This window comes from Giraffa tippelskirchi, chromosome 10, assembly GCF_054371585.1.
Source record: "Giraffa tippelskirchi isolate mGirTip1 chromosome 10, T2T-mGirTip1v1.2.pri, whole genome shotgun sequence".
NCBI classification, from domain to species: Eukaryota; Metazoa; Chordata; class Mammalia; order Artiodactyla; family Giraffidae; genus Giraffa; species Giraffa tippelskirchi.
Window position 1 is genome coordinate 20,278,625 of NC_137284.1, and position 21,147 is coordinate 20,299,771.

The 21,147-nt window shown below is 49.8% G+C and overlaps 1 protein-coding gene and 1 long non-coding RNA gene across 12 annotated transcripts in view; one reads left to right on the forward strand and one right to left on the reverse strand.

Moving 5' to 3' along the window:
- The window catches only part of PKNOX2 (PBX/knotted 1 homeobox 2), a 288,631-nt gene that overhangs the window by 137,818 nt on the left and 129,666 nt on the right, over positions 1-21,147 (reverse strand). The gene's annotated exons all lie outside the window — the stretch shown is intronic.
- On the forward strand, positions 10,691-12,442 carry LOC145524860 (uncharacterized). The gene is made up of 2 exons (XR_014067895.1): positions 10,691-10,910; positions 11,174-12,442. It is a non-coding gene; the product is annotated as an uncharacterized LOC145524860 (long non-coding RNA).

The window sequence follows — 21,147 nt, forward strand, 5'->3', positions numbered from 1 at the left end:
GCACTGGGCCCAGAGCCCCTCGCACCAGCCCTGGGATCTCCAGTAGCGCCACACTCAGAGCCTTGCACACAGTAGGCACTCACACATTTACAAGCGTGCAAATGTGCGATCTTGTGCTTGCCCTCCCTAAATATCGGCCAATCCATCTGTGAAACTCACACCCAGAAAGGAAAGAATGAGAAAACTGGTCCTGGGAAAACATGTATATCTTCTTCTCCTAGTGCCTGTCTCACGCCCCAGCCCAGAGCCCCTCAAACCCAAACCCAGCAATGAAACAATAGATGATCTTTTGACATTTCCAAGGCTGTTTGGAAGGAGGAAAAATAATATGTAATAAATTCATATACTTCTATGTGTTTCTTGGCTCCGGCGGTTCTATTTCCATCTCTTTATGCAGGAGTCCTGGGGAGCTGAAATCCTTGATAATGCCAAACAATTCAACACTTTATTCTCTCTTTACTCTGTCTGCAACCACAAAAAAATATCGACTTTATGCTAGCAGCTGTGGGAAGTGAAATCAGATGCCACGTTCCTTCCTGTACGCAGGAGAAGTCAGTCCCACTCTGGAGGCCCTGTCCCTATGCCAGGGTCCTGGGCAGTGAGGGTTTAGGACCTTTTGTCTGATGGACCCAAGGGGAAGGATGGCCTGGCTGCCCCGCTTTCCCTAGGGGATATGGGCTGGAGGATCTTGCATCCCTGAGGTATTCAGTATGAGCTGAGACATTTTTCTCTCTGCCCTCTGTCCTCACTGTGATCTTTTCCCAGTCCTCCCACCTCCCTCAGTGGACTGGCAGCATCTGATCTGACTCCAAACAAAAGCTACATGGGCCAGAGCCAGGCCAGGGCACTGGAGGAAGCCTGAGCAGGCTGCTATCTTTGAGCTCAGGCTCTCAACTTGTGCAGCCAAGTTTCAGCCTGGGGCTGAAATAAGCATCTATTACCATCACCTTCATTTCCGGGAGGAGGGAGCTGGGGACTACAGTGAGGACAAGACTCGCCCAGGGCCACACGCTGCAATCTGCTAGAGCTCAAAATTTCATCTTCCCACCCCTAGGTCAGAAATGTGTCTATCTTTGTGAGTCATCTAACACATATTAGATGCCCGCCTTGTGCCAGGCATGTGTCCAGGTCCCAGGAAGCTTTCCCTGGGTCTAGAGCCTTTGTTTTCAGGTTTCCCTGCAGAGGTGAAATCTGGGGCTCTGACTGTTTGGATCTGGGTATGTCCTGTCAGGACAAATAATACCTGACATCAGCAGTCACTAAAACCCCTCTCTCTGCGCCCACCTCTCTCTTTCTTTCAACCATGCACACAAATACACACTGACACACACTCACTCCCCTGCACTGCAGACACCCTCAAGCATACTGAGCACCCCGAGGTGACTCTCCTACATTAATGGGCTATCCCTCCCTTTCTGGGCTTCCCAGTGAAGAACCCACCTACCAATGCAGGAGACACAAGAGATGAGGGTTCGATCCCTGGGTCAGGAAGATCCCCTGGAGGAGGAAATGGCAACCCACTCCAGTATTCTTGCCTGGAAAATTCCATGGGCAGAAGAGCCTGGTGGGCTACAGTCCATGGGGCTATGAGAGTTGGACCTGTCTGAAGTGAATGAGCACAAAAAACAAACCCCTCCTTCCCATGTAATTCTCAATGCCAGGGTTTGAATCTTGGTTCTGCTACTTGTCAGCTGGGGGACCCTCTGTGCCTCACTGACTGTATCTGTAAAATAGGGATAATACTAACAAACCCCCCCCCCCCCCAGAGAGGACTCAACAGGATACACATGCAAAGTGTTTAGCATAGTGTCTAGTACAAGTATTCAAAAATCGCTTGCTGCTATTATTATTATTTTATTTTTGTTATTATCAATCTGGTAGGGAGTGCTTCATTCCAGGTTTAGGAAGAGCCCTCCAACCAGGTGGCCAGGCTGGGTAATCAGGCAGGCCAGGTGTGCAGTGGGCAGGCAGTGATGTTCCTGCAACCCTGTGACCAGTTCCTGCTCCAAGGCGCCCCACGTGGGTCTCTGGCCAGGACCCTCACGTGCACAGATGGCCCCCAGGGTTTATGTCCCTCAGCAGGCTCAGCTTTTCTTCACAGCCCATTGTAAGGGTGCCCTGTGCAGGGCCCCTTGTGTGCCGCACCCACACTCCACAGCTCAGGAGCTCCTGTTTCCTTGACGTCGCCTCCTGAGGGACCTGACTTCAGTCTGCAGCTCATTCCACCAGGCCTGCTCAGCTGCTGTTGCCAGCCACTCTCACACTGGTGGGCCTTCCCAAGACACAAAAGCCCTCTTCTCCCCTCCAGCCCAGGCTTAGCTCAGTCTAACAGTAGTATGTTCAGGGACTTTCCTTCCAGTGGTTAGGACTCCGCGCTTCCCCTGCAGGAGGCACGGGTTCAAGCTCTAGTCGGGGAACTAAGATCTCAAAAGTTGTGCAGCTTGACCAAAAAAAAAAAAATACATTGAATGTCCACCCTGTGAGAGGTCTCCTGATGTCACACAGCAGCAAGAACAATGTGATTTAGACTGTTTGTCCTCAGAGACATCCTGGTTCAGAGAGGGTCACACAACTGTGACAGTGAGCTAGTCTGTCAGGAGAGTAATATGGGGCTCAAAAGAGGCCACAGGGCCATCCTGGGGTGGAGGGGACACTGAGGGGTAGTGAGGAAGGTGGTCCAGACAGAGGAAGTGGCATTTGCAAGAGTAGGAAATAGCAGCGTGATCCAGGAACCAATGAGAAGTTTATGGAGGAGACGAGGTTGTGACTTGAGTGCAGACCTGGCTGTGGACCCACATGCCAGGCTCAAGAGTTTGGCCTAGGGAAATCCCTGATGGTCCAGTGGTTAAGACTTCGCCTTCCAGTGCAGCGAATGAGGGTTTGATCCCTGGTGAGGGAGGTGAGATCCTACATGCCTCGGAGCTAAAACCCTCCAAAAACATAAAAGAGAAGCAATGTTTTAACAAATTCAATAAAGACTTTAAAGACAGTCCCATTCCAAAAAAAAAAAAAAAAAGAGCTTGGCCTGTATCCTTCCAGGAAGAGCCGATTTTCTTGAACACATAACACTCATTCAGATATTCACTTCCAATGTCACCTCCTCCAGGGAGCCCTCTCTGACTTCTCTAGATGAAACACTTTCTTGCCCATGCTTTCTGAATGATGAGTTTCTATCTCTTTTAGCACCTACCATATTGCTCTAAGTTTTGTTTAAACAGCTGTTTCCACCACCAGGATGGACACTGAGAACAGTTTTCTATTCAATTTCAGATCCCCAGAAACTAGCAGAGGACATGACATACTCAAGTGCTTCCTGAATATTTTATGGGTGAATGAATGAGAGCAAATGGAAGTTGAATGATCTCCTCATCCCCTCTACCCTGCTCTCTGCCTCTATTCTGAATCCTCAGCTTGAATAATAAATATTGATTTATATCTGTATTTATCTGTTTCCTCATCTATATAATAGGAATAATAATACTCTGCAGATTGCTTTGAGGAATCTATAGAGTATTATTTGACACACTTTAGAGTAATAACTTGATATTAGTCAGTGTTCAAGACACAGCTCAGTACATCTTAAGTACCCTGCGAATGTTAGTTTTCCTTCATTCAACTCCTGTTTATTAACCACTCACTATGTGCCAGGCACTGTTCTAGGCACTGAGTTCACAGCAATAAAGAAAACAAACTCTCCGTCTTCATAGAATACACTTTTAGGGACTCCCCTGATGGTCCAGTGGTTAAGACTTTGCCTTCCAACACAGGGGGTATGGGTTCAATCCCTGGTTCAGAAGCTAAGATCCCACATGCCTTGAGGCCAAGAAACCAAAATATAAAAAAAAAGAAAAATTTTGTTAACAAATCCAATAAAGACTTTAAAAATGCTCCACATAAAAAAAACTAAAAAAAAAGAATATAATTGGGTTAGATAATAAATAGACAAGCAAATGCACAGTATTCAAGACAGACAAAAATAAGCCAGAACAAAAGGGATGGGGTATCAGGAGTCAGGCGGGGGTTGCTCTTTCTATGCTGCTGCTGCTGCTAAGTCGCTTCAGTCGTGTCCGACTCTGTGCGACCCCATAGACGGCAGCCCACCAGGCTCCGCCGTCCCTGGGATTCTCCAGGCAAGAATACTGGAGTGGGTTGCCATTTCCTTCTCCAGTGCATGAAAGGGAAAAGTGAAAGTGAAGTCGCTCAGTCGTGTCCGACTCTTAGCGACCCCATGGACTGCAGCCTACCAGGCTCCTCCGTCCATGGGATTTTCCAGGCAAGAGTACTGGAGTGGGGTGCCATTGCCTTCTCCGGCTCTTTCTATGAGGTGATCATATTGGTGACAACCTATAGGTGTCTCGCTGGTTAGACGACAGCAGAGCAGAGACTGGACAGTGTTCCAGACGGGAGGGGATGTTGGAGGGACAGAGAGGAGGCCAGTGTGGCCGCTCTGGGAGATGTGGCTGAGCTGGCAAGCACCCGGTCAGGCAGGGCCGGGCTGGGCTTGCATTTTCATTCTGGACGAAATGGGAAGCCATTGGTGGCTTTTGGGCAGTGGAGTGGTGGGATCAGCTTATCATGTTGGAGTTTCTGGCTGCGGGCTTGACAACAGACCAGAGAGGGGAGGGTTGAAGCAGGACAAGGGGTCGGGAGCTTTTACAACTACCCAAGTGCGAGGCAACGGAGACGCGAATCAAGGTGGGAACATCAGTGGTGATGGGTTTGGTCCGACCAGGTTTCTGAATTCATGGGTGTCAACTGGGAGAGAAAGAGAGGGGCTGGGATGACCCTGAGGGATTTTTCCTGAGCACCTGGGAGCATGGCTTTATCCTTCACTGTTTGGAGAAGGTGCCTCCCAAGGGCGAGGTGTGTGGAGGTAGAGAGAGCAAAAGGACATTCTCAAAATGCCTGTGCACACTTCAGGCAGGGGAGACTCACACGGGGTACAGATGAGGGAAGAGGGGGACCCAGCAATCTAGGAAAGAATAAACAACTGAAGCCGAATGCAAACACGGTCCAGACAAGAAAGGTTATGGCTGGGCAGGAAGGGGGCAGTTGTGTCGGCTCAGGCTCTGAAACCGCCCTCTCTTTGAAAGCCACCTTCTCATGAAATCCAGTGGCCTTGTCTTGACCTCATTTCCCTTTAACTCCGTGTCCCATATGACCCCGGGGTCCACCCTATTCGGTGTGGCCCCACCCCCACTGGTCACTGTGAACACAAGCGTCCACCAAAGGCCACCTCAAGCCCTCATGATGCTCTCTGGCTCTGCGAGTGACACACACATGCAGATCACACAGACACATGCACACATGTGCACCATACACAAATGCACGTGCACAACTATGCACACCTGTAGGTTCGATCCACGGGAGGGCTTGACTCTCACAAATTCCTCTGGAGATGACCACTCCCCCTAGGACTTTCCTCTGAACCTGACATTTGCTCTGGATGTCCGGCTGTCACCTGAAGTCAAGCTGTGCTCAGTACCAACCCCCCATCAGTTTTTCAGGGCGCCTGGCTCCTTTCTGTCCATAGCATCATGGAGGTCTCCATCTTCTTATCCATGAAGTCTATAAGCCCAATTCCTATGTTCTAGGAGATGCTCCTTATGTCCCATGACAGAATTCCTGCAATACTGTGGCCCTGCTTCTAGTTCCCCTGGCTGGCCAGTCCTCCCGGACAGAGGCCACCACGAGATGGATCCAACTAAAGCATGACCCTTACTAGTCCACTTCTCTGGGTCTTTGTGCCTGGCAAGACAGAGCTCCAATTCCTCAGCCTGATGTTTACTTCTCCCTGTAACCACATCTCTCTCCTACCTTTTGCATGTATGCAAGAGTGCTCAGTTGCTTCAGCCGTGTCTGATTCTTTGCGACCCTATAGATTGTAGACTGCCAGGATCCTCTGTCCATGGGATTCTCCAGGCCAGAATACTGGAGTGGGTTGCTGTGCCCTCCTCCAGAGGATCTTCTCCACCCAGGTCTCCTGCATCTTCTGCATTGCAGGTGGACTCTTTACCGCTGAGCCACGAGGGAAGCCCCTTCCTACCTCTTACTGGACCCCAATACTCTACAAGAGGCAGGTGGTGAGAGAGCTAGCAATTGTCAGGTACCTAGTAGCACCATGCATGTGCTTATGGAATCTCAAGACAGCCTTGTATGACATGCCAGCACCGTATTCACTTGCAGATGAAGAAAAGGATTCTTGGTAGGGTGACATCCTGGATGCCATGGAGCTGATGAATAGCAGATGCAGGATTGATGCTCAGGTGTTTTTACTTTAAAGCCCACGCACTTCCCATCAGAATCACATGGGGTCCTAAACACGCATTAATCTTTTCGCAGGAGAGCTGGATCTTGTTTCCCAGCTCACTCAAGTGCCGACCCGGAGAAGGCAATGGCACCCCACTCCAGTATTCTTGCCGGGAAAATCCCATGGACGCAGGAGCCTGGTGGGCTGCAGTCCATGGGGTCGCTAAGAGTCAGACATGACTGAACGACTTCACTTTCACTTTTCACTTTCATGCATTGAAGAAGGAAACGGCAACCCACTCCAGTGTTCTTGCCTGGAGAATCCCAGGGATGGCAGAGCCTGGTGGGCTCCCGTCTATGGGGTCGCACAGAGTCGGACGCGACTGAAGCGACTTAGCAGCAGCAGCAAGTGCCGACCACACCACCTCTCCACCCACCCTTTCCTCTCCCCTCTATCTTTCATCCTCCATGGCCAATTCCCAAGGCTCTTTCTCCATCCAATTCCATTTCTCCTAGACTGTCTACCCAGCTCGATTTTCTCCTTCCTTTTCGTGCATACTTCGGTTCTTTTCTGGACTTCTCTGCTGGCCGCCTAGGCAGAGAATGTCTCCAAGGTGACTGGCAGCTCCTAAGTTCGGGGAGGGGGTGCTTATCTCAGGCTCCTGAATATCCCACAGTTCTGTCAGGGCCCATAAATACTTGTTGAAACGAAAATAATGAAAATACAATAACAACTAGTTCCTTCATAGGGACATTCAAAACAACTTCAAGCAAGAATCATTTGTGTTTCAGTTTAATGTCTTAATTTCCTCCAGTTAACATGGAAATAACTGTCTGAAATTACAAGTTAAGTGGGATAGTCATGTTAGGGAGCTTTGTTATTTAAGAAAAATATTATGACAACATTAACGGCAGTGAACTACAGAGTTCAGCTCAGGAGACAACTTCCTTCCTTAGCACACAGTTTTCCATTGCTCAGAATATTCTGTAACACTCTGAATGTTTTTCTCCCTCCATCAATGTCTGGGGAAATGAGATTAACGGTAATATCCTCAGCCATTTTGAAGACATTTGAGTAAGAGGGTTATAGTGAGAAGGGAGACGTTGTATTTCCCCAGGGATGTGTGTGTTACAACTATTCAACAAAAACTTCAACATGAGGCTGCTCATTGATAAGACCTAATTCACTCCAAAATTTAAAGAGAAAAGATTTGCAAAAGAACCCCGAAAGAGAGAGCAGGAGTCTTTCAGACACAAGGGCAGAGGTATTCCTCCAGGAGGCTGGACAAAGAACAAGCAAATGAATTTTGAAGAAGAAATTTCTCTTCCTAAAAAAGAGATGCCAGGGACACCCAACACCTGGATGAGTTCCCTGGGGAATAAGGGCCCCTCTCTGCCCACATGTCCACCATCCCTGGAAGAGCACTGGCTGCAAGGACACAGAGGGGTGGGTGGATAGCGACCTCTCCATCACTTGCCCATTAGCCACCTGCCTACTTACAACACACGGTTTGGCTAAAAAAAACGATTAAAATTTGTTTCTGTAATTAGGCGATTAAAAGCATACGGCAGGACTTCCCTGGTGGTTCAGTGGATAAGAACCCACCTGCCAATGCAGGGGACACGGGTTCCATCCCTGGTCTGGGAGGATCCCACATGCTGCAGAGCAAGTAAGCCCACGGGCCACAACTACTGAGGCCTAAGAGCCTAGAGCCTGTGCTCCGCAACAAGAGAAGCCACTTCAGTGAGAAGCCCTCGCGCTGCAACCAGAGAGTAGCCCCTGTTTGGCGCAACTAGAGAAAAGTCTGAGCGGCAAGGAAAACCCAGTGCAACCAAAAATTAATTAATTCTTAATTAAATTTTAAAAACAGGCAGCAAAGAAGGTAAAGAATTTAAGGAGCACAAAACTTGAAGCATGAAAACCTAAGCATTTCTCCTACCTCTGACCTTGACTCCCCATTCTTCCACCTCACAGCCAGAGGCGATTACTGTCACAATTTCTAGATCTCCCTCCCAGGGATGTTCTGTGCACACCCAGACAGGTCTGTTTTGACGCAAAGAGCAGGATGCTCTAGGATGCTGCTTTGCACTTTGTTTAGTCCCTTTGGTGTTGGCCTGTAAATAGCGCAGGGGGGTCCCTGATCGGCCTGTAAATAGCTTAGCGGGTCCATGGTGACTGCCCTCCTTTCCCCAAAGCAAGTCTGTAACACCCTCAGTCTGCCCCACCCTCTGGGTTCTTGTTTACCCCGCACCTCCTCCCTGGCTTCCACATTTCACACACACATCGAGAGTGGGTAACTGTCTCCAGTCTTGACCTGCTGTACTTCCTCTCTCTCAGGGCAAACACTTCTAGGTATAAAGTAGCCTGGTCTCGGGTCTGAAAGGACCCCCTGCCTGCCTTCTAGGGCTGCAAAGTCACTGATAGATAGAAGGGAAGGAGGAAAGGAAGGGGTGACCGCAGCCAGCCTCATGGATGGAAGCCATCTTCCGCACATGACTGGACCCGCTAAGTCCCGAGGATCCTAAACATGCATGGCCGTGTAGTAGGACCTGAGGATTCAGACATGATGCCTGCCTTGCGAGGACACCATGGCAGTGCCCCCAGGATCCAAAATCAACGTTACCACCGGCAAGGGTTCCTTGAACCTGAACCAGCTGGGCTCAGCCCCTCACCCCCTACCCAGTTCTTGAACATGACGCACCAAAGGGGACCTGGTGGGGGCTGGCACTCACTCCAATCCTGCAACCGCCACCGCCTCCATCAGAGACTGTCATTAAAGCTTTGTCCCGGGCGCTCTGATTTACATGTACAAATAATCACTGTCAGGGGCACGAGCCCTGGAGAGCAGTAATAGATTCTGGTGGTAGCAGATGCAGATGCAGGAAATAAAAACAAAAATGAAACACTCCAGCCTGGCAGAACTCAATGCTGAGAGAAATCCTAGGGGGGAGAAAAGCCTGCCGGGGAGGCGGGCCAGAGAGGGTCCATGAGATCAAGTATTGATTGGTTCGTTCATCTTCTGCAAAAGCCAGCCTAGGACTCTTTTTTTTATTTTTTTTTTAATGGTGGTCACATATATAACATAAATATGCCATTCTAACTATTTTGAAGTGCACAATTCAGTGACATTAATTATATTCCCACCACTATGCAACCATGATCACTACCCATTTCCAAAACTTCTCTATCATCCCAAACGGGATTGCTGTATTCTTTTTCAAATAATAACTCCCCACCCCGGTGATGCTCCCAGCCCCTGATAACCTCTAATCTACTTTATGTCTTTATGAATTTGCCTGCTCTAGACAGTTCATAGAAGTGGATACAGGGATTTCCCAGGTGACCCAGTGGCAAAGAATCCGCCTGCCAGTACAGGAGATGCAGGTTCGATTCCTGAGCCGGGAAGATCCCACATGCCGTGGAGCAACTCAGCACGTGTGCCACAACTATGGAGCCTGTGCTCTAGAGCCCGGGAGCTGAAACTCCCGAAGCCCGCGTGCCCTGGAGCTGGTGCTCTGCAACAAGAGAAGCCACTGCAGTGAGAAGCCCGTGCACTGCAACTAGAGAAAGCCCGCAGAGGAAGGAGGACCCAGTACCGCCAAAAACAAATAAATAAGTAATTTTTTTTTAAAAAAAGTGGGTTCACATAACATTTGTCCTTTTGTGTCTGGTTTGTTTATGTATTTTTTTTCACTTAGCCTAATGATGTCAAGGCTTATGCAAGTTGTAGCAGAATCAGTTCGCTTTTATGGCTGGACCCTCATCCCCTGTACCTGTATGTATATACTACATCTTGTTGATCCATTCATCTGTTGATGGCCACTTTTCCACCTTTGGCCATTCGTCTGCTTCCACCTTTCGGCCATTGTGAATAACACTGCTGTGAATGTGGGTACACAAACGTCTGTTAGAGTCTCAGTGGTCAGTTCTCTGGAGGGTAGCCATAGGACTGGGATTGCTGGGCTATGTATGTGGCGACTCTATGTCAAGCTTTTTGAGGAACTGCCGTACTGTTTTTCACAGTGCCTAGCCAAAGACTTGAGGGGATGACTAGGTCCGGCTCTAGACGGGGTGTTCTGGACACCCCAGCCTTGGAGACCGCACAGTCCTCTCGCCTGGCCAGTGAGGCCCAGGGCGAGAAGAGTCCAGAGCTTAGAGGCTTCAGAGTAGGGCCTGGTGGGCCTGGCCCCCCAAGCCCCTCCCCAGGTACCCACCCGGCCCTGGGGAGGGAGCCTACTATAAATTCTCAGGGTGGGAGACAGCGAATCAGTGTCCCACTGCCTGCTGCTCAATGTTTGAGACAGTGACCCCCTCCCACCCCACTCCACCAACACTTGTCCTGGGCCCCCTTGTTCTCCCCGCTGTACCAGCTGCCAGCTCTGGGCTGGGGCGTCGTCATGACACCCGTGTGTGGTCATAGTCCTGGGCCTGGCTCTGCTCCCTCTCAGAGACCGCTTCTCCCAGCAGTGCTGCCTGGTTAACTCCTGTGTGCCCTTCCAGACTCAGCTCAGGTGTTACCGCCCCTGGGGAAGCCCCCATCTCCTCAGTGGAGCTGGCTACCCCTCTCTGGGCTCCTCAGCACCTCAGGAATCCAGTCTCAAGGCTGTCATCAGACACTCACTGATGCTTTCAGCTTACTGATGTGACTCCCCCACAGAGAGTGAGCATTTTATCTGTGCATTCCCAGGATGAACAAGGCCTGGAGCCTAGTGTTTATTGAATGAACGAATGAATGAAAGTAAATGAATGAATGAACTGCACACTCTCTGTAACCATGATGAATGTTTGTTGACTGACCTAATGAGTGAGTGAATGAATGAATGGTATCCCCAGGACTGAACGAGCCTGTGGAGCAGACTCTCAGCCCTCACTCATGTATTCATTCATTTATTCCAATCATGGCTAAGTGTCAGTCTCCATTAGGTACTGGGGTTCAGATGCAAGTAACGCTCAGCTTCAGCCATCAGGAAGCCCACTGAAGAAGAGAAGGAGACTGAGATAAACAAGCAGTGAGCTTCAGGCGACTCCATCTCCCCCTAAAGCACCCTGGGACTCGCATCACATCAAAACCCCGGCCAGGCCTCCTTGGCTCCACCAGTTGCTGGCACAGCTGGCTGCGGGCAGAGGGGCGATTAGCATGCTACATACACCTGTCCGCGCTGCTCCGCAGATCCAGGAGCCAGAGAATTAACAACCAAGAGGATTTTTTGGAGTTCCCGGAACCCAGCCCCGCTCACATCAGAGCCCTCATTCCCCTTTAGGGATTCATTCGCTCTGCACAGCTGGTTAATTTTTCATCAAGGGTGGGGGTGGGGATTGGGAGAACGCTCTGATCCTTCACTCTTTCATGCTGGGGGTGGGGGAGAAACACAACATCCGATCCATTTTATTTTTAGATGAAATAGGAACAGATTGTGGTTGCCAGGCAAGACCCAGCCCTCGCAGGGCTGGTGCTGCTGCTGCGGGCTGATTAACGGTTATTGGGCAAAGGATGAAGCATCCAGACGGCGCAGGCCTCCGGTGAAGGTGCTTACACATTTAATGAGCACCGGGTGGCACACTGGTGGTAAGCAGCAATTTTTTTAAGTGATTTAAGGTCCTAGTCTTCCGACCCACACCTTCATCTCCTCTGCCATTAGGACCTGGTTGGATGAACTCTGTGCTCTGGCCAGGGTGACTCTTGTTTCATTCCTCTGTGAGCACCCCCTCCTCCCACGCAGCCTCCAACTGCAGTACCAGGGGCAAATTCTTCTGCTCGAATCTGACCCAGAACCCAAAGCTTGGAGCTGAGAACCGGGCCTCAGTTTGCTCATCCAGAAAAGGGGAAAGAAAAGAATACGAAAATGGCCTTAGAACTTCCTTGGTTCAGTGGTAAAGAATCCTCCCACCATGCAGGAGACATGGGTTCCATCCCTGATCCAGGAAGATCCCACATGCCTCGGGGCAGCTAAGTCCGTGCACCACAACTACTGAGCCTGTGCTCTAGAGCCTGAGAGCCACAACTACTGAAGCCCTTGCACCATAGAGCCTGTGCTGCACAACAAGAGGAGCCACTGCAATGAGAAGCCCAAGCACCTAGAGAGTAGACCCCGCTCGTTGCAACTAGAGAAAGCCCATGAGCCTCAGCGAAGATTCAGCACAACCAAAAATAAATAAATAAATTAAAAATAAATACATACAAATTTTTAAAAAGAGACAGTGAAAGTGAAGTAGCTCAATTGTGTCTGACTCTTTGCGACCCCATGGACTGAAAGAGAAAATGGCCTTATAAATAAATCAGGCTGGAGGTGGCAAAGGGCTTTCACGCTGATTATCTCAATGAATTCTTATTCTAAGCATTTACTGGCTGCCTACCAGGTACCCCCTGGTTTCCCTGGTGGCTCAGCTGGTAAAGAATCTGCCTGCAATGCAGAAGACCTGGGTTTAATCCCTGGGTTGGGAAGATACCCTGAGAAGGGAATGGCTACCCACTCCGGTATTCTCACCTGGAGAATCCCATGGACAGAGGAGCCTGGTGGGCTACAATCCATGGGGTCACACAAAGGCGTGAGTGAACGACTAATACTTTCACACTTTCAGCAGGTGCCCCAAAGTCAAGGTGACCTCAGCAGGTCTGTGGAACAGATCTATCCCCTCTATTTCAGAGAAAAGGAACCTGGAGGACCAACCTGCAGTATCCACCCAGGTCACACAGTGGCCAGTGGCCGAGGTGGGCGAGGAGGAGATGCTCCATCCTCCCTTGCTGCCCTGGCCGGGAAGTGGGCTTACTCCACTGGTTGGGGGGTGCTCCCAGCCGGCAGCTGAGAGGTCTTCCCTGGGTGATAGGGCCCCTGGCTGCTATGGACTCCAGACTCTGTGTCCATTCTCCTGAGATGTCCATTCTCCTGAGATGTCCACACGTGACTGCTCCAGGTCAGGAAAAAAGCACCTACTGTGCGCCTAGGACTGTGCTCTGAGTTCTGTGCTCTGTGTGAGACCCAACAGCCACGGTCCCCTTTCTCAAGAAGAAGGCAACTCTACTGTTGAGACACAAAATCTCGACACGCATGACTCTGACAGAGGGTGGGCGTTAAAGAACAAACACCAGTGCTTCTCCACCTTCCCAGTGCTTATGAATCACCCGGGGATCTTGCTCAAATGCAGGTTCAGTGGGTCTGGGTTGGGAGCTGAGACTGGCAGAGGCATTTCTAACAACCTCCCAGGTGGCCCTGGTGCTGCTTGTCCTCAGGCCACACTTTGAGCAGCAAGGCTTTGTATGGTCCCTTATGACAAGTCAGAGGAGCTTGGGTGGACAGGTCCTGCAGGAGGTGCGCTGATGCACAGTTCTGAGGAGGGGAGGGACACAGGCATCTTCAGTACAGGCTCTGGAGCGAGGAGTTGCCTGCCTTGCTTAGTTGCTCAGTCATGTCTGACTCTTCGCAACCCCGGGGACTGTAGCTGGCCATGCTCCTCTGTCCATGGGATTTCCCAGGCAAGAATACTGGAGTGGGTTGCCATTTCTTCCTCCAGGGGATCTTCCCAAGCCAGGGATCGAATCTGCATCTCCTGTGTCTCCTGCATTGCAGGAGAGATTCTTTATCTGCAGAGCCATCAGGGAAGGAGCAAGAGATTATGGGGCCACAGAAGAGGGCCCATTGCGGCCCAGTGGAACACATTTTCAGCTGGAACTGGAGGCTGAGTAACTGGTCCTGATCTTGGGACTGTGAGTTGATCGCTTCCTCAACCTGGGCCTCATTTTCCTCCTCTATAAAGGGAGAGTTCACTGGTTCCCAACCTGGGCAGCTAGTTGAAACATCTGGGGAGCTTTTAAAATAAAACACCTGGAATCCTTCCCTGGAGGGTTTAACACAGTGATCTGGGGTAGGGCTCAAGCCCAGGTCGTTTTTAAAAGCTCCCCAGTGATTCTAAGGGGAGACCTGGGTGGAGACCATGACGTTGGGCGATCTCAAAGGTCCTTCCTCACCCACCTCATCTTTACATTTTGGACAAAAAAGCTCCAGAATGCCCAGCTTCCATTCCTGGGCATGTGGACTGAAGCAAAAAAAAAAAAAAAAAAAAACCCCAACCAGTATTATAGAAATCCTCAGAAAAGCTTCACCACAATTCCAGAAATCTGAGCATTCTCCGGTGGAGGCCAGGTGGAGGGGCCGCCCTGCCCATCTGGTTCCCATTAATCCCAGGGCATGTTTCACATCCCTGGCAGGTACTTGGAGCTGGGAGCAGCCCCCTGGGTGGCCCTCGGCAGGGGCCTTTCAAGCCAAGCCCTGCTGACAGGCTGCAGGGCTCTGGGGGGCCCTCCTGGCTTCCAAGTCACTTGCCCCCTCTCGGGGGTAGAATCCCAGGCAAATTAGAAACCAAAGAAAGCAGAAGCCCTGGCTGCCCTCATTAGCAGTCTGTCATAGCGCGTGAAGGCCTTCGATAAATTCTGCAGCTCGGCGGCAGCTGCTGAGAAGACCCGGGAGGAGGAAGATTGTTTGTTCCCCAGAAGACTAAGTCTTCAGGAATTTCCAGCCCCATTCCTCCTCCCCACCGCCCCACCTCCTTAGCTGGGAACTAGCCCAAAGCCACGTGTTGCTCTCTGCCTGTAGATTCCAAGGCTTTGGACAGAGCGGAGAGGGAGTGACTACCCCATCTGGTGAGACCCTGAGGACTCCTTCCTTCATGCCAACACGGGTGGGGGATCTGGGCTCTGATTCCAGAAGGACCCCAGAGTATTTGGCTGCTAACACATCCTCTCCCCAGGCTGCAGCCCTAGTGGCTCTGTGCAGGGTTGGGGAGTAGTCTTTGCCAAGCCACCCCACAAGAGATACTCAGTCAGCTTGGTGGAGATGGGAGTGGGTTAGTAGCCTGCATGCAGGGTGCCTCGGCTGAGCCTCCACTTGAATCCTCCCTCAAAGAGATGCTGCTTCTTCTCTTCCCACGGATCACCCCCTAAATGCTACAGTGTCCACACTGGCCTGGACACTGGGGTCAGACAGACCTGAACAGAGTCCCCATGCCACTGCGTAGTAGCTACATGATCTTGTGCCTCTGTTTTCTCATCTATAAAATGGGATGATAAAATCTACATTTCATACGGTGATGGTGAGGATTAATGCAGTAAGATGGTTAATGGTAAGAGGCCAAGGGAGAGAAAGGCCCAAGACAAAGGGTCTCTGCATCCCCGGCTGGCAAACAGCTGGGCAGCAAGGGATTCAGAAGGGCTTGCTCTCATGAGCTCTCATGAGCCTGGTCTCATGAGGGGACCCACATCCAGGATGAAAGCATCGGTGACACCGCTCCTTTCAGGAAGGAACAAGAAGAACCTCCAGCTGTACTCTGCCTGACGCTTACGACACGCACTGTCCTTCCCCACGCATTCTGGCCAAGCCACCCCTGGGAACTCTGGCCAAACAGCCATGCCAGCCCCCTGAGTGGGAAACGGCCAAGGGTTCCAGCTGCAGATGTCCCTCCCAGAGGGAGCCTGAGGCCAGGCTCACACAGAACTTGGAGGGGAGAGAGGAAGGAGTGCTTAGTCGCTCAGTCATGTCTGACTCTTTGCAACCCTACGGACTGGTAGCCCTCCAGGCTCCTCTGTCCATGGGATTTTCCAGGCATATTTCCAGGCATATGCCTCTGTCCAGGGATATTTCCAAGAATACAGGAGTGGGTTGTCATGCCCTCCTCCAGGGCATCTTCCCAACCCACAAATTGAACCCAGGTCTCCCGCATTGCAGGCGGATTCTTCACTGTCTGAGCCACCAGGGGAAGGAAAACACCCTACAAAGCGCTGCCCTGGCCCTTACACGGCCAGCCGGGTAGTTACCCGGACGGGAGGCCCAGCAGCGCCCTCAGGCCAGGGCGCCCCCAGCCCCAGGGGCTGGCTGGGAGCCGTGGAGGAAAGGGCTCCCAGAACCTCAGCGGCAGCAAGAGATGGCACAGTCAGTCAGCACACACCAGGACCTTGGACTCAATCCTTTTGTGAAGTCTGATGAACTTTACTTTGAAGGAATTGAGTCCAAATCCATTTTTACACAAAATTTCAGTTTGAGGGGAAGAAATTTTTATTTCAGAAGAATTCTTTCCTCTACAAAATTGTTTACCAGGAGATGTTTCAATGACAGCTTCCTAATAACTTTAGGATATTACTTGATTTTAAAAAACCCGGTTGACACACGAAGTGTTTGGGAATTCAAATTGGTGAAACATTAAAATCCCTTTCAGGTGCTGACTCTGCATGTTAACCCACCTGTCAGCATCAGTGTCCTGTCCCAGGTTCTGCTCTTCCCACTTCCTTTCTTCCTTCCACGTGTCTCCAATTCCACCCATCATTTACTGAGTATGCAGGGTTTCCCTGGTGGTCCAGTGGACAAGAACCTGCCTGCCAATGCAGGGGACACGGGTTCGATCTCTGCTCCAGGAAGGTCCCACATGCTGCAGGGCAAATAAGCCTGAGAGCTACAGCTACCAAGCTTGAGACTGTGCTCTGTAATAAGAGAAGCCACTGCAACGAGAACCCCATACACCACAACTAGAGAGTAGTAGAGAAAGCCAGCGTGCCTCAGTGAAGATCCAGCACAAAATAAATAAATTAACTAATTAATTAAAAAAACCTGAGTGTACTCTGTGTGCCCAACACTGAGATGGGGGCTTGTCTATTGGTCCCTCGTTAATCCTCATGACCAGACCCTCACAACGAACGCCCCATTGGTCACTCATGGCCCACTCAGGACCCGTGGAGTCCTGGTAAATATTCATCAACAAACTGCTCTCTGGAATAATACTCCTACGTAGCCCATTTAAACATACCAATAAGGGCAGAGATGCAGAGTAAGTAGTATGCCATCATATATAATAGTATTTCCGCCACTCAGACACAGTAGGTGTCAATAACCTCAAGGGCATAGATAACAGTAAAATGTAGTAGAATGCCCAGGAACCCGTGAGTTTTGAGTGTTTATTACCTTTGTGTTCAATATAATTTAATTTAAGCCTACATAATTTTAATTATGGCTATGCTTAACCATTGGCTTGCCAAATTCCTAAAAATTTAACAGTCAGCTCTTGCAAGCTGGCCCTGGTATCCCACTGCCTAGGACCGAACTACTGCTACGGTGAGGCTGCTGCCTCCACTGCTACTGCCACTGCTGCATTAACTCCCAGGAAGAAGCACAGCACATTAAACGCAACCTTTCATCGGCGTCTCATTGCTACTGCTTTCATCGGCGCAACCTTTCATCGGCGTCTCTACTGCTACGGTGAGGCTGCTGCCTCCACTGCTACTGCCACTGCTGCATTAACTCCCAGGTCAAGCACAGCACATTAAACGCAACCTTTCATCGGCGTCTCATTGCAAACCTATGGGCTAAGTCATTTATTATCCCCATTTTACAGATGAGGATCCGAGTGAGGCTACCCGGAAGCTTCAGAGAAGTTCAGTGATTGATAGCCCCTCTGACAAACCTAGGCAGCATATTAAAAAGCAGAGACTTCACTTTGCCAACAAAGGTCCGTATAGTCAAAGCTATGGTTTTTCTAGTAGTCATGTACAGATGTGAGAGTTGGACCATAAAGAAAGCTGAGCACTGGAAAATTGATGCCTTCCAATTGCGGTGCTGGAGAAGACTCTTGAAAAGTCCCCTGGACTGCAAAGAGATCAAACCAGATTATCCTAAAGGAAATCAACTTTAAACATTCATTGGAAGGACTGTTGCTAAAGCTGAGGCTCCAATACTTTGGCCACCTGATGGGAAGAGCCAACTCATTGGAAAAGACCCTGATGGTGGGCAAGATTGAAGGCAAAGGAGAAGGGGGCAATAGAGGATGAGATGGTCAGATAGCATCACCAACCCAATGGACATGAGCTTGAGCAAACTCCAGGAGATAGTGGAGGACAGAGGAGCCTGGTGTGCTGCAGTCCATGGGGTCATAAAGAGTCAGACACAACTTAGCAACCAAACAACATTAGATCAAATCCAAGCTCCTCAGTCTCACTGTCAAGGCTATGGACCAGACAGTTGGGTCTTCATTTTTTCAGTTTTATTTCTCAACACCTTATCTCAAGTGGATTTCAGGAGAGAACTGGGAATCTGGGGAAGGTTTTCTCTGCCTAGTGTGAGAGCCTCTTTCAAGGTAGGAGAGATGTGTAGGAGCACTATCCTGGGTTCTAGCTTTGGCTCTGTCTCTGATTTATTGGACCTATTACCCTCCTGAGGCCTTGGAGTCCACAGCTGAAGAAGAGGGGGGACAACAGTCTCCATGATCTTGATCCCCCTCCAGACTGTAGGCTCAAGGGACAGAATGTCTGCCTAGTAGCCTACAGAAAGCACGGGGGCAAGCCTGGCTTCCATTCTCCGGTGTGTGGCTGGCTCACTCCCAGATGAGGCTCCTTCTACTTCTCTCAAACTAGAGCAGCTCCCCCTGCGGTCAGTCTTCAAGAAGAAGAGTACTGGTTACCTAAAAAGCTGGATCAGTATGTGCCCTCACAGAAGATGGGGGACCTCTGTAGTGAAACAGCCATGAGTGAGGAATGGTCTGGGGGAGGCTGCTCAGATCTGGGGGTGGGGATGGGCAGAGGCTCAAATGACCTCCAGAAGTCTCTGGTGTCCTCTCCCTGAGGAGGCTGGTCTTGCGGGTTTCCTGAGATAGATGGATTACAGGCCTGGAATCCATCATTCCCTTCATAACACAAATAATCACCAAATGCGCTCAAGCACTCGGTAGCCTGGATATTCACTCTAGCAATTCTCTGTGTGGACGGTGATTAGACCATCATTATCTTAATGCTTCTTAATTTATCTTTCTGATTAGCAACTTACCATTTTATTTGCAAAAAATAGCCTTCTGCTGGGTGGAAGCCAGCCGAGCACAGCAGCTGTCATTTTCTCTGTACTAAATCAGGCCAGGCTTAAGTTGGTTCTCTGGTGATGCTATTTCTTGTGTCTTTGCGCTAACACACACCACTATCCATCATGGTTGTTATAAAGACTCACTCCTGGGGAGGGGGGCTACAGGCTTAGGGGTCACCTCCACCCAAGGAAGGGTCACCCTCCCTGATCCACTCACCCAGGGAAGGACTCCCAGAGTCTGACCCTCATGCTGCCCTTATGGGACAGCCCATGGGGCCACTGGCTGCTGAAACTATGACTGAGGTCAGTGGTGTATGGAACAAAATAATAGTTCCCATCTCAAAAGCATATCATGTAAAGCACACGAGCCCCATGATTTCATTTAATTCTCAAAACAACCCTGTACTTGTGTATCACGATTATTTCCATTTACAGATGGAGAGACCCAGGCTTAGAGAGGTTACATAATTCGTGTAGGACACTATGACTCGGAAGTGGCAGAGCTAGTTTTGAACAAGAACCTTTTCCTTTCAACCTGACCCTTTCATTTTCCCAACTTAACCATGAACAAATCATACTGCCTTCTGATTCCTATTTCCTTCTAGAAAATGCCTTTATTGTTTTCTCTCCCCGTAACATGTAGGTTACGACCCTGGTGTATTGCTGCTGACATTGTCCCTAAGAGATCCATCACATTCATTCTACTTGGATGTCCAAACCCTACACTTTGTATATTCCAACTATCCCTGTCTCCCCCAGAGAGCAATATACCTAGATATTCATGTACATAAAGGAAGGCAGAGGTTTCATTACTTGACTCCAGAGAAGGTCCTTAGGTAGAGGGAACTCACTGAAGAAGGAGGTGGCTGTAATATTGTGTCTTAACCTAGCCTTGGTTCTTGAGGTGCCATCCACTTAACTACGTATTTTCCTGGGTAACAGGAAATTTGCCCTCACTAAGTTCTGTCTGGCTTCCCTGACGGCTCAGCGACTAAAGAATCTACTTGCAATGCAGAAGAGGTAGGAGACACAGGTTCTATCCCTGGGTCAGGAAGATCCCCTGGAGAAGGGAATGACAACCCACTCCAGCATTCTTGCCTGGAGAAGTCCATGGACAGAGGGGCCTGGTGGGCTACAGTCCATGGGTTCATAAAGAATTGGATATGACTGGGTGACTAAGCACACACAGTACACAGCACAAGCTCTACGAGACTAGTCTGCTCAGTCCAATATGGCGGTCATTGGCCACACACGGTTATTCAAATGTAAATATAAAATTCAGTTCCTTGGTTGTACCAGCTGCGTTTCAAGTTTTCAGTCACTGGATGTGGCTGGTGGCTACCAAATTGGCCAGCACAGATATAGAATATAACCATCACTGCAGAAGGTTCTACTGGACAGCATGTGTCTAGATAATTCAGACCTCTAAACCTACTTGGAAGCTTTTGTAAACTAGGTTGGATATCTATAAGGTACAAATTTAATGGATTACGGTTAAATATTTTCCTTACTTTGGATAGCATTTGTTGTTGTTTAGTCGCTAACTTGTGTCCGACTCTTCTTTGACCCTATGGACTGTAGCCCAGACCAGGTTCCTTACTCTATTGAATTTCCCAGGCAAGAATACTGGAGTGGATTGCCATTCCCTTCTCCAGGGGATCTTCCTGATGCAGGGACTGAACCCACATCTCCTACATTAGCAGGCAGGTTCTTTACCACCAAGCCAACAGGGAAGCCCTTGGATGGTAAAGCCTGCACTTTTCAAAGTGTGATCCTGTCATCTGGGAATTGATGAGAAACAGGACTCCTCAGGCCCCATCTCAGACCTGAGTCAGGGACTCTGCAGCTCGGGCAATCTGCGCTTTAACGCTCCAGGGATTCTGAATGCTCACCAAGCACTAGTACATCCCTTGGTATCCCCTGGTGATTGAATCCAGGGCCTCCAAGGACACTCAAACCCGTGGTTGCTCAAGTCTTTTATATATCATGGAATCATAGTCGTATATAGCCTAGGCACATGTGCCTATATACCTTAAATTGTCTCTAGATGACTTACGATATCTAATACAA